Genomic DNA, 17,191 nt, shown 5'->3' with positions numbered 1-17,191 from the left:
TATTCTGTATATTGCGGTAAAATCTTAAAAAAAAATAAACATAAAAAAATTTCCATAGCATTTTACTAATATTTATTGTCAGTGTTAAATAAAGGGACTCTGGTTGCTCTGTCATACTGGGCTCTCAGATGGGGTATTTTACATGCCCTTAACTTGAACTGCTGCGGATATGTTCGCTTAAACTCCCCATGTTTTATCTCATAGTGACGCTTCACATTACTGCTTTTTATTACTGACGCGGTTTCGGAACATACGAGACAAACTCTTTTCAAACTGCTTTCAAACATACATTGATCCGTCCATTCATTTTTTAAGGTTCGGTTTTTATAGTCTACTTTCCTTTTTTTGAAGTACGCCATGCTCCATCACGCTTTCGGGTCTGTTTCTTCTGCACCCGCTGTCCATACAGTACAGTAAATGCTAAACAGCTGAAGTGTCATTTTGTTTCTCTTGGAATAACCAAAAATAATGCCATACAGGTCCAGTGGCCACTTTCCGTATAAAGATGGTGTTGCTAAAAAGGTCATGTGATTTGTGATATGGCATTGAGAACTTTAGTAAGTATACACAGAAAACATAACTCCTCTCAGGCAAGCTCATTGTATAGTCAACTGCCTGGATTTTAAACCACATAAATACTTGGCTTTACAATATCCTTTGAACTTGAATTAGCAGTGACAAGCCTTCAAGTTATTTTTATAAATAGTATTACCTGAATAAATCCTGTCAGGTAAGCTCCTGTCTGCCAGCTCGCTAGTGTTAGTCGTGAGTGTTTTGAACTTTTATACACAGGAGATTTTTTTAAAACTCCTCTCAGAAATCCTGTCAGATTAGCTCACATTAGCCAGCTAGCTAGTCTCAGAAATCCTGTCAGGATGCCTTGTGTTATCCTATGGGTTTGATCAGTAGTGCAGACTATGACATGATTGACTCCAGAAACCTCATATACCTATATACATAGTCCTAACGTGGAAGAGTTTAAAGACAGATATAAATCCATGTGAAGTGAAGATCTTGAACATTCATGAATGCCAATACATTTTTGTAGGGATGTACAGTATAGCTGCGAAGACCCGTTTATGTCTGATCACAGACCAGAAATCTAAACCACTCAGAGCCACTATGCTCATCTCTTGGATGCTGTGGTTTGAAATAGGTCTACTGGTTGAGAAGAATTGCACTGGTTCTCCCCTTCTGCCCTAGTACCAAAAAGAGCAGTACAAAAGGCTATCAAAAAGTTTTGAGACAATTTCTGTAACACACCAATAGATCGCAGCACAAGGCTGCATGCACAGTCGCCAAAAGACATCATCCTGTGTACATCAGGAGCTGTGCAACTGGTGCTATTCTGACCACTATGCGTAACCAGGTCTGCTATTTCATCATGTTGAACAAAGAGCGAATGGAAAATTCTGTGTAAAACATGGGAAAATCTGCCACAGAGACGTTTGCCATGATTTGGCAAGTTTTTGGCAAAGCTGCAATGAGTCTTTGAGGTGTTTTGTGTGGCATGCATGCTTTAAAAGCGGAAGACGACAAGAGATCAGGAAGACCTTTAACGAGCACAACCCCTAAAAATGTTTGAAACCATTCGACAACTTGTGCAGGATGGTAGTCGAAGAACTTCAGCACCCACCCTACACACCAGATAAAAATAATAACGTATTAATAAGTAAGTAATGAGTAATAAAGTACTTTCTTGCAAACAGATCTTAACCACCTCACAGTCACTAATCCAGGGGCAGCTGTGGTTAAGGCATTGGACTATGGTTCAGAAGATCGCATGTTCAACCCCACAATCACTACAGTAAGTTGCCACTGTTGGGCCCTTGAGCAAGGTCCTTAACCTTGGTGCTCAAATACATGAGATACATAATGAAATAAAAATGTAAGTCACTCTGTATAAGGGCGTCTGCCAAATTCCTAAATGTAAATGCAATCCTTAAATGTAATTGATGTCAATCATATAATTATGATTAATAATCTACTGTTTAAGTGGGGCAGTGTTAGCTCAGGTGGTTGAGTTTTTGGGTGACTGACTGAAGGGTTGGAGTTTGAACCTTGCCACCACCGGGTTAGCACTGTTGGGCTCTTGGGCAAGGCTCTTATCCTATGCTTATATCCATGGCTAGGGAAAGCAGGACCCAAAAAAAGATGATCTGCTAGTACAGCCAGTACAACCTCTCCAAATATCATATCAGATGAATTGAAATGACCAATTATTCTAAAACATGATAAACTGATTGACATTCTCGATTTAATGTATGAGTAAGCCTTGGTTACATCCAACCCATCCTCAAGCACACAATAGTAACTCAGACAACTTATGTGTGGGCTAACCCAAAGTTACACCCTTGCATACGATACAAAAGTTACTTGTTATCCTGTCCTCATGTTAGTTGCAGGAAAGTGGGCATGGAAATCAAACATCACCTGGCACTTTCTCATAGGATCTACAGTAAGAATGAGCTTAAATATAGAATGAAAGAAAACATGGAGAACAAACTGAGATGCTTATATGATTCCAGGACTTTCAATTTGTTATCCAACTTTCTCACTCTGCAACACTGTAGGTGTGAGTAGTAAGAGGTCTATTATAAGAAGGTGAGCAATGGCAAGTCAAGCTAAGAACATGCATTCTAGTGGCTATAAATCATGCTTCTTAAAAAAAAAAAAGTATTTAAAAAAGAGTCCTGATCAGCTTTCTTGGTAAAAATGTATATTCTGCGTAACTAATTTGCTAAATTATCTGTGAACTGGTAACCTAAGGCATATGTACACTCCAACACAACACACAGAAATGCTACCATCTTGATCTACCAGATCCTGTGTTGCACTATTCTGTTTATTCAATTCCATGCCAAGGCATGGATGTCTGCACACAGAACACACACACACACACCGATCAGCGTATGCAAACACGTGCCCAGGTTGTTGTGGACTTGCACAAGGAGATTATCGATGGTGACGAGATGATCGATTCTTTTCCATCATGTTTGAGCAGATGGAGCTTCCCTTATTTTGGCTAATGTTTTGAATTTTCAAAGCCTCACTCTCCATGACCTCACCTAGTTTTATGTAAACATCTCGCTTCTCATCTACTCGATTTAAAGCATTCAATCCCACAAAAACATTCAGATTAGGCGAGTCTTTACGGCTCGGAGATCCAGAAACCTTTCCATCTTCATGATCGTCGGAATTAAAGGCATAACAAGTTCAAACCATTCTTCACCGCCTGTCTTATAGCAATGCAACTATGCAGAACTGTCTTCTGTAAACTCTCCTATTTAAATTCCACCTCTGCCAACCTTGATGGATCAAACACCAGGAAAGGGTGAGGAAGAAAATAAATCACCTGATAAACAGAACGGGAAGAAAAACCACTTGAACCACGTTACGCCTGAGGGAATATTTCCAATACAGAAAGCTGCCCATCAGAACAAATTGGTTGTGTTAAGTCACTGCGTGCCCTCAGATTGTGGTTCTGCCTGGTTAGCCGTATTTAGGATTTAAGTTTTCACTGTCTTGTACTTAGCAGGAACATGAACATTGGGAGAGACATTATGCATCTGCTGCAGTAGTGGAGGTGTTTTTTTCACAGATTTAGTCATTCAGTGATTTAGTCATCCATACCACTATCTAAAGCACTTCTCCTGCTGGGTCACGAGGGCGGAGCGTATCCCAAGGCAAAAACATGCACACACACACACAGACCTAGTCATGCACTACAGGCAAATTTTCAAACACCAATCAACCTACACCGCATGTCTTCGGACTGTGGCAGGAAACCGGAGGACCCAAAGGAAGCTCACCAAGAACACGGAGAACAGGGAAACTTCACGCACCTAAGGCTGAGATCTGGTCCACTTACCCTGGAGGTGCCAGGCAATGGTGCTAACCATTATGCCTGTTTTTAATCAATATGTTTTTACACCATGATTTGCACTTTAGCTAAGATGTTTGTTTTTTTTGGTCCATGGTGATTGAAAAAACAACAAAATCAGCTTTCTTTGCGTGAATACTGTATTTGATATCTGGCCTTATGTTGCACAATTTATGATTCGTATTATTAATGCAGTTTAAAAAAAAAGACAATATGAACATTGATTCTAAAAAACTGGCCTTAAAAAAGATTTTAAGCAGACAGTATTACCAACATTAACCCAGATATTAACAAATGACAATTTAATAAGAATGACAAACTGTCTAATTAATTATACATTCAAATGGATGACCAAGCTTTAAGTAAGGGTGAGTTTATAATTTTCTGAACTGACCCAGTATCTATAAGTGTTTAAGTCAAAACCAGGACTTTTAATTGTGCAGAATAACAGAACACAGTTATGAGAGTAAAAACTCTGTTTATTTCTCTATATGATCCCCTGCTACACTAATGCACTTATCCCAGTGTTTCATTTGTGCTTGGATACCATCAAGGTCCTTTAATAGCTCACACATGTAGACATGGATTGGAGCGAGGTCAGGACTGTACGGGGGATGTGGCAATAACTCCCAGCCAAGTTCCCCTAATGTGCAAGTGGTGTGGGTGAATAACTGCGTGTAAAGTTCCAACAGACAGATGAGTCTTTAGATGCGTAGCATGGTGTGTGAAATGGCCTGAAGTTAAGCAGCAAGACTATTACCATTAAAAAAAAGAAAAATGTTCCTATAACAATATGTCCTGCAGATTAATCCTCTTACAATTAAAAAAAAAAGCTGTTTGTTACATAGCAAGTTGTTACTATAAAATGGCAGCATGCTGTATTAATTCAAGTGCATCAGCATAAACCCTAAACTTGCCTTGCAGTGATTACTACTGTTTTTCTTTTTCTTTTTACAAACCATGGGGGTACATACTGTATACTGTAGAATTGTTGTGTATACAGTAAATGCATTCTACAGGAAAAATGCATTCTACAGGGAAACTTTTGTTTAAAACTTACAATTTTGATCACAATTAAACCCAACTCTTAAGAAATTAGTGAATTACATCTGCTCAGAAAAAAAACTAGATGGTGTTGCTCCTACAATTGATTCTCTAGCTTAGTGCAGTGCTCTACTGTACATTACTCTTGATCCAAACGATGCTAAAAATGCACCTAATGAGCCTTGTCCTTTCACAGTAAGATAGATCATATCAGCATCTTATCTCCCACAACATGTCATTGAATCAGCATAATAAATATGGCCGCTTTAGTGGACTTATTGACCTTTTATGTCTTCTTCTTTAAATATTGAGTGGGTGAACCAATCTTCATCCCAATGCCAGATAAAATCCCTAGGTTTATGAGAAATCAAAGATTAGCTGTCCTCTTTATGTCATACAATGTAATAAGATAACATTAGATTTTTTTTAAATAATGCATTACTTGTAAAATTTATAGTTTGACCCAAGATTTCAGTGCTCAAGCTATCATGTTCTGCAAGTACACAAGTGCAGATCTTTCTGCAGCTGTAAGATGATAAGCTTGAGAAGATGATCAGTTTCTTTTGACTTCTAAGGATCAGTCAATTTAATTAGTGTAGTAAATCCATTGGTCGATTTTCATTTCAATTCGATTATGCATTGCCAATTGCTGATCAGCTATCCCTTTAGAGCCAGGAGAGCATGGGTGTAAACACGAATGAAGTAAATAAACCCCAATAAACATGTGAAATAATGAAATAAATAAAATACATATGTATACAGTATAGAGTTCCATAAATGTCAAATTGTGTGAAGTTGCTGTGTGACAATGCCTATATTTAAAAAAGATATTTCATGCATAAAACATTGCACATTAGCCAAAAAGAACCACATTGCAAAAGAGGTATTTACTCAAACAAATAAAAATAAAAAAATCAAACACACTTGTGTAGAAATCTATTGGAAAAAGCTGCTAAAAAGATAATGTCCATAAAAGTAGGGTTGTTAAATGAATTTGATTTGAAACTATAAATTAGATTCCAAGCTATCTCTGGAATCTGAATCTATTCCTTCTACTGTAATTAAGGTTAATGTAGCACAGGTCAGTAATAATCTTGGTAACTCCACTCTTGTCCTCTTAGAGGCTCTTTTTTCTTCTAAGCACGTTAAAGGTCACTTTGGTACCTGTGTGCAGCCTACATTCATCCAAAAGATCTGAAGTTTTCCAGTTTTAGAAAGTTCCTGTGCTTAAGCTTTATTCTGGATATTGCTTTAATTTCATATTGTTTAGTTGAAGGAATAGAATACTGAAACTACTATTCATGTATTTGAAAAATGCATTTTAGATTTGTCATCTAGAATGATAAAAAAGCAAGAGAAAAGTATACAAAAAGCAAGAAAAAAGTATACCCCCTTTTACTGGGGCGTGTGCCACAGTATTGATCTGCTGATCTGCCCAGTAAAATCCTAAATTCAAGCTTTAAGAAGCTTCTATTCAGCAGTGGTTAAATTATGATAATAATAAACGTTTTTTTTACCTTTTCTTATACACAATATCAAAGCAATACAGTTTATGCCACAATACATATTTGTGGCTCTCCTATTGAGTTTGGTTCCTCTCAAGGTATCTTCCCATACCGTTTTTCCTTGCCATTGTCTCCCTCGCCTTGCCCATCAGAAACAATCTGATATTTATAGTCTATACTTTAGTTCTGCATGTGGTTTAATTTATTTTTAATTCTGTAAAGCTGATACTACATTATGCAAAACAATATGCAAATAAAATTGAATTGAATTGAACACATTCTAGGCAGTGAAGTGCAGCATGTGCGCTCACCTATCCATGTATCAGTACCCCTTTCGTATCAGTTCTTTTTGGCTGCTCCCATTAAAAGGTTACGACAGCAACATATACAACAACCTCCCATTTTATCAGGGCTTTGGAGCAGCACTGCATCCAGTGGCTGAGGTTTGGGCATCAGGTACTCGGACCTTCTGCATGGCAACCAAGAAACCTTCCACTCAGCCACCTAACATAAGTAAAAAAAAATAATGATGATCTTATTTTAACCCAAACAATATTGACTCCTGTAGATGAGCAGAAAACAGTAATCAGGGATTGAGATGCGATGGAAGTGACACCTGGCTGTAGCTGGTGCTGAAAGAGCTAACTAACCTACTGTACTGTAACTTACCTAAAGGTCTGGCACATGTAAATAGCTTAAATAGTCATATGAATTTAAAAGCGGTTATAGTTTTTGCATGGGCTATGATGCTTAATAATGTGAACCAACTCAGTTTGGACAGCTAGGGAATGCTTTCTTTACTTTTAGCTTATATATATTTGCACTCACCAACCACTCTAATAGAGCACCTGATTACCTGGAGTTATCCAATGAGCTAAACATGCCACCATCACCAAGGACAAACTGATAGTTATAGTCTATACTTTTGTTCTGTACATGTTCTAATTTGCAAAGCATAAAATAATACAGATACAGGTCAAGAACTTAAGTTAGTGATCTTATTAAACATCATAACGGGGAAGAAGTGTGATCTCTATGACTTTAACTGTGTCGTGGTTGTTCATGTCAGATTCACGCCGAATTGAGTATTTCTGAAACTGCTGATCTCATGAGGTCTTCTCTCACAGCAGTCTCTAGAGTTTGAGTGAGCAAGTGTATAATGTTTTAAAACTGCTGACTCAATTCATGAAATGATAGTTTGTTTGATTTTTTTTGCCCCCCAAATGTTTTTAATTAATTTCTAGTATTGTGGAATGAAGAAACAGTAGCAATGGCAGTCTCAGCAACAACAGGCCAAAGGAAAGGGAAATCATAAAGCATGTTAGCACATTCTATACATGCAACAGATATACACGGGGAAGGGCGGGGTTGGGGGTGGAGTCAGGGGTTGAGTTGAGCTTTATGTCCAGGAATGCTCCTGTTTCCGAAGGAAGCCTGAGCTCTAGGTTGTGCCATCAGTGGATTAACTTTACTCATGTTAAACACATCTAGACATGAGGGACCACAGATAACTAAAACATATCATACGAATTGTGCATATTAAGCTAAAGAATGACATGATGCATGTCAGTTTATTTGATGTAAAACTGAAATCAGGTAGCATTTTATCCAGCATTTCTTGATCATCATCATCATCGTTATCATCATCATCATCATCATTATCACAAACTGTACATTTTAGCATCTTGTTCCATGTGACACTTGGCACCGTGATTAATTAGCTAACAAACAACCCAACCGGCGATGAAAAAGTAACTTCAGGTCAGTAATGATAACTGGCAGTGAGTAATGTCAGGACAGACCACACCACCACTATTGTTGATTCTCTGCCTATAACCATACGCCCTGCAGGGTTTTATGACTACCTTGTAAATCCATTCCATTTAAAAGAAGCTGTGTGGTTAAAGTTGTAAACATCCAGGATCATTTGGTCCTTGCATATTAATCGAACTTTTATGGACCTTTGGTGAACAGGTTAATTTGGTGGCCAGTGTTATGGGAATATCAATGGGCAACTTTGACTAAAATGTGTTATCTCTTTCCCTGTTGACCTGGTGGGATTGACGTGCACAGGGGTAACTTTCCGATTCTCCAGATTAGCTCTCCACCTTTGTTATTATTTATAAATAATCAATGATTTAAAAATATTTAAACTGAGAAATGTGCAATCCAGACATCCACACTGGCCAAAACAAGATGTCCCAGAGGGTAGCTGTCTTCCAAATGGGGCAAGCTTAATTATCTGTATCGCATGCAAATGCTGGTCAAAACTGTTGTTTGTTTAGGTGGCTGCTTTCCTACTGGTCTGTCTTTTTCTTGGAGATTGTCCAGTCAAGATAAATTGACATTTTGTACTACACTGTACAGTACTGTGCTAGAGTTTTGAGCCAGCCCTAATTTCTTTATATTAAGCTTCCAAAGACCCAGACCTTTGGCGTTCATTTTTGGCAACATCTTGCATTTGATTTTTAGTCAAGTCTCTGTACCTGAAAAGCTTCAGAGGAATGCGAGAAACCAGCGAAAACAGGTGTAGATGATGACAGGTGATCAGGCCGGTGATCAATATACTGGTGATGGCTTGGTTGGCTCTGTAATACTTCAGGCTACCGATGTAAGGTTGTCAGTTGCCATCATTGGGCCCTTAAACAAGACCATTAACACTCAATTCATGAGTTGTATCCAGTTTCAATTGCATGTTACAGGACCACATGAAAAAATCACGTTAACACATGTTTCAAGGATGAAAATGAAAGAGCCTCAGCAGAATTTCACAAGTTCCTGTGACATCATTCTGTCCAGTATTTCGCCAAGGCCATGCCTCGTATGCCTCGGTTCAGGGCCTCCAATTACTCTTTAAATGAATCCTTAGCTAGCACTGTTAAAACTCCCATCTGCGCGTGACTAGAGATGTTTTTTTTTCCACTAGAATCGGGTGATCATCTGCACTGCGAGGTCCTCTGGGTCTTGGATTGTTCAAGGACAGGGACGGCTCATATCCCAGAAGAGACTTATATAAGCTAAGAGCATATGGTAACAAAAGGGAGATTTGGGCTCTGGGGAGAAGAAGGAGAGACACCAATGAGTGCCCGTCCTTTAGCGGAGGACAGGTCTATTCTCTTTTTCGGTACATTTCATTGGACAACATCAAATCAGATGCTGTCATGAAGCCTTGGGGGCGGGGGTGGATTTTTAAATTACAAAGGGAAAGAAGAATCAAATTTAATTGCGTTGGGGTTGTTGTTTTTGTCTTTGTTGCATCATTTTAACTTAATAAGAAAAGTTGCGAATATGTAGTAAAATAGGTCACTTTAAAGGAGTTCTTACAGCAGCTATACATACAGTATATTGTTATAGCAGTCTTTCCCTTTTTACTTTTGGTACGGTACATTAAAGAACAATATATGGCATCTCTATCTCTTTTTTCTAAAGAATTTGGGTTTCCGATTTAAACCTCTGTCACTGCAGTTTTCACTTTGATTAACGGTTTCCCACAAACATGCAAAAACTGGGAGAGTGGGATTTAGGTTTCACTTCATCTCTACCTAAAGAGTGCAATGCAGCAGCAGCCTTTTAGTCCATTATCTCTCTCACCACTACATCTGTACACTCTGCTCAAAGAGAACAGCTTACAAAGCTTCAACTTTCATGCGAATACTGCCATTGAGATCGCCATCGTGTTGATTGCATTCTGGACATGCATGGTATCCTGGGTCTTTGAGATCAGCATTATTATTTGTAATGCTCGAGATTTCAGAAAATGTATCAGTTTTGAAGAATGAATCATCCTTAGAAGAACAAACGGGCCCTCACATACTATGATGATGTACGGCTGATGTCATAGTGCCTGAGCCCTTATTATGGAAATGTGTATGAAATGGAGATGGACACCTTCTATCAGAACAATGAAAAACAGCACCAATTACAATGCAAACATACCGTTACAGTACAGTATATGAAATATTTTTTCATATCATGGTAAAAATGAAATACATGTAAATCAAACTTCAAATCAAATCCCGAACTTCTTCACAGAAATCCCTGAAGATCTCTTTCACCTCTGCTTTGATCAGCACACATTTTCCTGCACACCAAGGCTAAAATGGAGCATTTACCCAGGCTTTCAGTGGGACACACAAGGCTGATCAGCCGTGGCAGCCTGGAACATGAACGCATCTGGGGATCTTTGTGTTATCTCGTCAGGAACACGTGCACGCGCGTACACACTCACATGCATACAAATATATTTATTCACACCGACAAGGCTTTCATTAGCATGCACAGCCAAGTAAGCTTCTGTTTGTGTGTGTGTGTGTTTGCATCAAATTGAGCATTTACGATTATTACTGTGATTTCAGCTTGCATTACCGCGTATCAAGGTGACATCCATCAGGTTGCTGATGATAGTTTAAATGATGCACTCAAAATGACGATAATGTTTCTAAGCCAGTATTTGAGAAGTTGTTAGTCGCTGAACACATCAATAGACACAAGATTGCATGCTTTTTGTCACTAGCAAAGCAGTAATGTGTTTCTTTCGAAGGCTGCATTGCACCTGTAACACAGTCAGTGTAATCTCGAGGAAAACTTTTACAAGGCAGTTTAATGGGAAAAAATGACATCATAGATCTCAAGCTGCCCGATTTCCGATGGTTGTAACACTGCGAGGTTCAATGAATGCTTCTGATTGAGTTTGTGAGTTAATTATCAAGGTTTTGCAAGGCTGTAAAACAGGTGAGTTCGTGCATTACAGAATGGGGTTCTTATTAAATCAGTCAGGTATTGATGACTACAATTAGATTCAGACGCTTACCAGCACACAGTCCTGTGCGTGCCGTGTTTATCCTTATCATGTGATGTAAAATCAATATTATATGACAATACTATCAATCTAGGAATGGAAAACAAAAATAGCGGACTCTTATATTATAGAAACATTGTTTATCATTCATAGAAGATAGCGGATCCTTCTCTGTTGTTGTCACAGTGAAAGAGCTGGCCTGTGATACAGTACAGTACCACCATGGCTGACATCCTGGTGCCTAAAGGAGCATGCTAAAATTTGTGTAAAACCTTTTTAATCTGTTTGGCATGCAAGCCATTATGAAAACAAATACTGTACTAAATGAATGCAAATACAAATGCATACAGATGAGTTTAGATGTTTTTCCTTTACAAAAGCCTGGCAGAACAGTGCACAGGGCATCTGATGATGCTTAGAAGTGTGCATCATCAGGAATCCTACACCCTGGGTGCGTTCGTCAGAAAGCTTTTACTTTCATGCACTTGTAAATGAGCTCTTAGGTGTGGAGCTGGCAGGATAAAGAAAGATTTACAGGATATACAGTATTTCTTTATTTATCCTTAGTAACTGCCTGGTCAGAGTTGTAGCCTAAAACAGCTACATACAGGTCCAATTATAAAAAGGAGTGTTTTACAGTAGCTGAGTTTAAGGAAATCTTTAGGTAAGACTTCACACTGCTTGCTGCCATTTTCCAGCATTTTCCACTATGGCCAGCGGCAACGTGCTCAGGCCATGCCCACTTTAGGTTATATATATTGAATACATATTTAGGTTACATATTTAGGTTTAATATATATAGAGAGAAAGAGATATATATATATATATGTATACATATCTCTGAAATTGTTCAGTATGAACCATCAACCAAAAGAGCACAGTGAGACGAACACCACCCAGCCAAAAAACAATAACAACACCCTTTAGGAAGGGATATTAATTATTGGCCTGAATAAAAAAAGGAAGCATTAATGCTACTGGAATTTAGTTAGGAACTGTCCAATACATTATTATAACCTGGAAGGATCAAGCTGAACTGTAAAAACTGAAAGAAAGAAAAAATCATAACCAAAAAAACACTTGGTTATGGTACATGATGACTGTAGACATAAAGTAAGAGCGTATTGTGTAATGAAGAAAAAGTACAAAGAAGAGTATTTCCACAAAAGCGAGGTAAAAAGAACTCACAGGATTGGAAAACCACTCGTTAGTGAGACTAATCAGTCATCAAAGCTAAAGGCGTTGAAATTAAATATGTGTGTGTGTGTGTCTTTTGTATGGCCGGGCAGTGTAATATAATATACAGTGGAACTGCTCAAAGGTAGTAGGGGTGTGTAAATCTGTATGAAATGCAGCCATGCAGGATGATACATGAATAAAAATTAGAATATTTAATACCCCTGTCTTGACAGCTACACGATCAGCGGAAACATGAGAAATGACATGATTCATTCATATTCCGGTACAATGTATGGTCAAATTAAAGATCCTGCTGAGAAATAGATTGTGCTCGTTAACACTAATGTGAATTTGACATCGAGACCAAACCGAATTTATCAGGAAGTCATGGTGCAATTTATAAATCTCCATTTTCATACAGCACGGATAAGCACCGGGATCCAGAAGGATTGTTTTAAAAAATTATAGCATTAACTAAACGATAAAATGTTTAAACACACTACAATAATATATTTTCCTCTAGTCCTCAATGAATATGTAATAAATCAATAAGTTTTGGTTTATGAGTCATTAAATGGTTATGTCTAATAAAATGCAATGGATTCAGGATTAACACTGCAGCCTAAAACAAACAACAAAAAAAACAGTCAATGCAGGGAAGTTATGTGTACCCAGACGCACACTAAACACGTGCTGATCAGGCGGTTCTGGATCTGCTCTACTGAAATGACCAGGATGCAGTTTAAGCCTCTGGGGTTAACGAGGGTCTTTTAAACAAGCATTGGCAGGATGGAGTGAAGAAGCTCAGAACATTGTTTTTGCTGTCGGTGGCAATACCATGACATAATACAGTATCAAAATACTAATCTGATCATAGCCTTGTTTATTAAGAGTTTATTCATATTAAGATTGAGTCATGAATAGGCCTGGTTAGATTAATTACCTTCATTTCCCATTGTTGCAAATTTGTCTTAATTTAGCAGTGTGGAGTCCACCCACGCACTCATTTCACAGTGTTTAGTGTGCTCACTTCACAGTTTACTCTGAAAGATTATTATTTCTGCACACACACAAACAAACACAAAGCCACAAAGCTTATGGGTGAAAAGTCAAGTCGGAACAAATCGGGTTTATAATTTCTAGAAATTCGGGACGTTCAAGTCAAACTGGGACTTTGATTGTCATGAATAACAGAACACAATAACAGTTGTGAGTTAAAACTCCATGTCTTTGTCTACTATATAATCCGCTGCTACAATAATGCACGTATCCCCATGTTTCACTACTGATTGGAAACCATCAAGGAAGAACGTTTACTCAGGACGCCGGAGCCATGATTGGACTGCCTGCTTCATATCTGAAACGCTGGCCTCCCAGGAACTCCATTATTGACTCAAACATGTGGAAACGGCTTGGGGCGAGATCAGGACTGTAAGGGGGATGTGGAAATAACTTCTAACCAAGTTTCTGTAATGTGCAAGTGCTGTTGGTCTTCAACAAGTGATCCATAATTTTTTTTATAAGGATCTCTCATCCGGCCTTCTTTAAAAGTTTTGTCACTGTACTGTGCTCGAACTTTTGGGTAAATGTCAATTGATTAATGTCATTCATAAGAATTTTCATCAACATTCCCGGTTTGACTTGAACACTCCTCATCGTATTGTATATGCATACAGTAGTGTAGCATCTACTGTAGATACTGTAAAATTTAAATTTGACATTTTTATGTATATAAATGCTTAAGAAACACTTCCAAATTTAGTAAACCAACACATCTTAAACATTATACTACGGGACATAATAACAATTTGTTGATTTGAGATAAAGTACCCAAAAATCTATATTATGCCAAAGGAAAGAGGTTACAAAAAAATAATTATTATTTTTTGGAACCAGCACTTGCATCGGATTTACCCTTTAAACGCATGGTCATACGAGTGAATAAGAGAATATTTTTAAAGCCAACTGCAAAGTTAACACTTAACACAGTGTTAAAGGCAGCGTGATATAATTAACATGCCTTCGTTATTAGCACATTTACCCTCAGGTCAAAGAAACACAATGCAATGCAATGTAGTGCTTAGAACTCATACAGAAACCCAAAATCTACCCACAATGATTTTTTTTATTATGTTTTGACACAAAAAGGGTAAAAGAGAGGCTACTAACTTTACTGTATGGACAGTATGCATGTACAGTTAAGGGTATTTATAAATCTTCATCCATGCAGATTTAAGTTGTGATAAACACATACACACTGAAGGTACAGTAAGCTTTGTTCTAATGGCTGTGATAGCCCTCCTCCTTCCATCCACCCATCCATCACCCTGAGCGATCATGCTGTATCAGTGAAAAAAAAAGACCCACGGCCCACACACACACATCATCCCTTTCCTGCATGCTGTACCTAATCACCAGCAATAATGTGACAGGCTCCTGTAATTTACTCCGTACGGATGTTAAACGGACTGCTGTCATGTTTACTCTTCACTAGCTGAGCAATCACTCTGACATGCAGGAAGGGATTCTATTTGGATGTGGAAATGCTCTGGTTATATATCAGGTTTACAGGAAACTGCTTTTTACTGTAGGTGCTAACAAGACAATCCTAGTGGGCAGAGAGAAAACATGACAAAATGGTGGCGTACAAGCTGTCAGTGGATTGTTTTTTGTTAAGATGTGCACCATGTAACTGTCATTTAAACTATGAAGGAAAAGTTTGTGATGATCTCTGTTTAACAGCCCCAATCCGCACCCATTGGGTTGGTTTCTATCAGCTTCACTAGACCTTCACTACAAGTTTACAGGTCTAACTTCACCTACTGTACATGCAAAGGTAACACACACAGAATCTAAAGCACACCATGTCCTTGCTAGCTAATTATGTTGCCGCCTCACATATTACTCCAGAAGCGGTCATCTTAAAATATGACTATCAAACAAAGACGTTGGTGCCTTTGATCTTAAAGATCAGACTGCAAGTATGTATGTACAGTACTGTATGTATGTATTTATAATAAAAAAAAATGTTTTTTTTAAATCTTTACGTTTCATACATCAGCGGACCCGAAACCTGTCTGAGAAAAATGTATGTCCGTACGTCTGTATGTCTGCATGTTCGTATGTCTGTCCAGTCAATTTTTGTAACAGCATCACACAATACTGGTTCAACAGAATTTCCCAGTCCTTTGGAATTTGCCTGCAGTTAAACCTGTGCCATGAATCAAAACAAAATCTTAAGTAGAAGGGATGTTTTAAACAGACATGTGCCGGATGTAATAATCTTTAAACAGCAAGTGTTCAACATCTGACTGGTGATGAAACAACTACTACTTAGCATCAACATGGTGTAAGATACTCAACATTACAAAATTTTATATATTTGTGGTAATAAATTCGGCAAAGTTATGCCATAGGCAGCACCGTGACTAAGTGGTTATCATTGTCGCCCTGTGCCTCCAGGGTTCGAGTTCTATACCCATGAAGGGTCGATTCCCATCTCTTTGTGCATGGAGTTTGCATGTTCTCTCCATTGCTTGGTGGGTTTTCTCTGAGTACTCTGGTTTCCTCCCCCAGTCCAAAGACACGCAGAATAGGCTAATTGGTGTTCCCAAATTGCCCCTAGTGTGAGAATGAGCGTGTGTCCTGCAATGGATTGGTACCTTGTCCAGGGTATACCCTGTCTTGTGCCTGTCTCCTAGCCTCTGTATACAGGATAAAGCAGTATATAGACAATGAGTGAGTGAGAGAGAGGGAACTCTGCTGTACAGAAAGATAGGCAGACATGTACAGTACAGTATGTGGGCTTTAAACAGAAATAATAATATCACTGATTACATTAAAGCTGATTTTTTAGCTTCAACTTTTTAACTATTCCTAAAAACTATTCCTGCAAAAGACGGGTACTAACGCTAGACAATTACATATCAGTAAACTGGTGACAGGATCATGGGTGCCAGAAGTTATGCCCGTGCAGCCCAGGGGCCAGCCTGTCTGGTCTGATTCTACAGAAAAGCCAAATGCAGCACAAAATTCTGAAAAAAAAAAGTTACCACTGGCCACAATAGAGAGGTACTGTATGAAAATACTAATTGCATCACAGCCTGCCATGTATGAGGCTTAGCAGGCAAGGGGTAACAGTAAAGGTTTTTTTTTTCTTTTATCTGGAATCCAAACTCCTTACACCTAAATCCAACCAAGCATCCATGGAATGCACCCAACAAACAAGTCTGATCCATGAAGAACCCATCCACAACCCACAACGCCCAACGGATCCACCACAGCACACCCCTGGAGGTCTTGTGGAGTGAGAGGCCGGAGATGCTCAGGTGGGGCAACAAGAATCAACACTGAGTAGAATGTTTTGCACCGTAATGTTATGACTGACCGGTGTATATCTTTATTAATTGGAAACACATTAGTCAATGCAGGTGTGCTTCATTAATATTTCAACAAAAATCAGTAGATGCATTATTTATGTTTTTAACACATTTCAATGTGCATAAATGCGGTAAATACTACCTTATGCTTTATGGACATGCAAAACCCTTTCACATTTAGAAAATATTTGTACGATATGAAAAGTTCAGTATAAAACAATTCTTTGACGTCTATTAAAAAAAATACTTGTGTATCATGGTGGGACATAGACGAAGTATCCTCCAGAATATCTAGGTATCTGTGATACTGAATGCTTTGTGACAAGGATAAAAGTTTGTCTACAGGGCTTTTGTCAGTTGCACAGACGGTTTCAGTACCCTACAGTATCTTACAGTATAGTGA

The 17,191-nt window shown here is 38.4% G+C and overlaps 1 protein-coding gene across 1 annotated transcript in view; it reads right to left on the bottom strand.

Moving 5' to 3' along the window:
- kcnd1 (potassium voltage-gated channel, Shal-related subfamily, member 1) overlaps positions 1-17,191 on the bottom strand; it is an 84,616-nt gene that overhangs the window by 64,058 nt on the left and 3,367 nt on the right. The gene's annotated exons all lie outside the window — the stretch shown is intronic.

The sequence above is a fragment of the Clarias gariepinus genome, chromosome 9 (assembly GCF_024256425.1).
Source record: "Clarias gariepinus isolate MV-2021 ecotype Netherlands chromosome 9, CGAR_prim_01v2, whole genome shotgun sequence".
NCBI lineage: Eukaryota > Metazoa > Chordata > Actinopteri > Siluriformes > Clariidae > Clarias > Clarias gariepinus.
The sequence above is the reverse complement of the archived record's forward strand: the minus strand, read 5'-3'. Positions and strand labels throughout refer to the sequence as shown.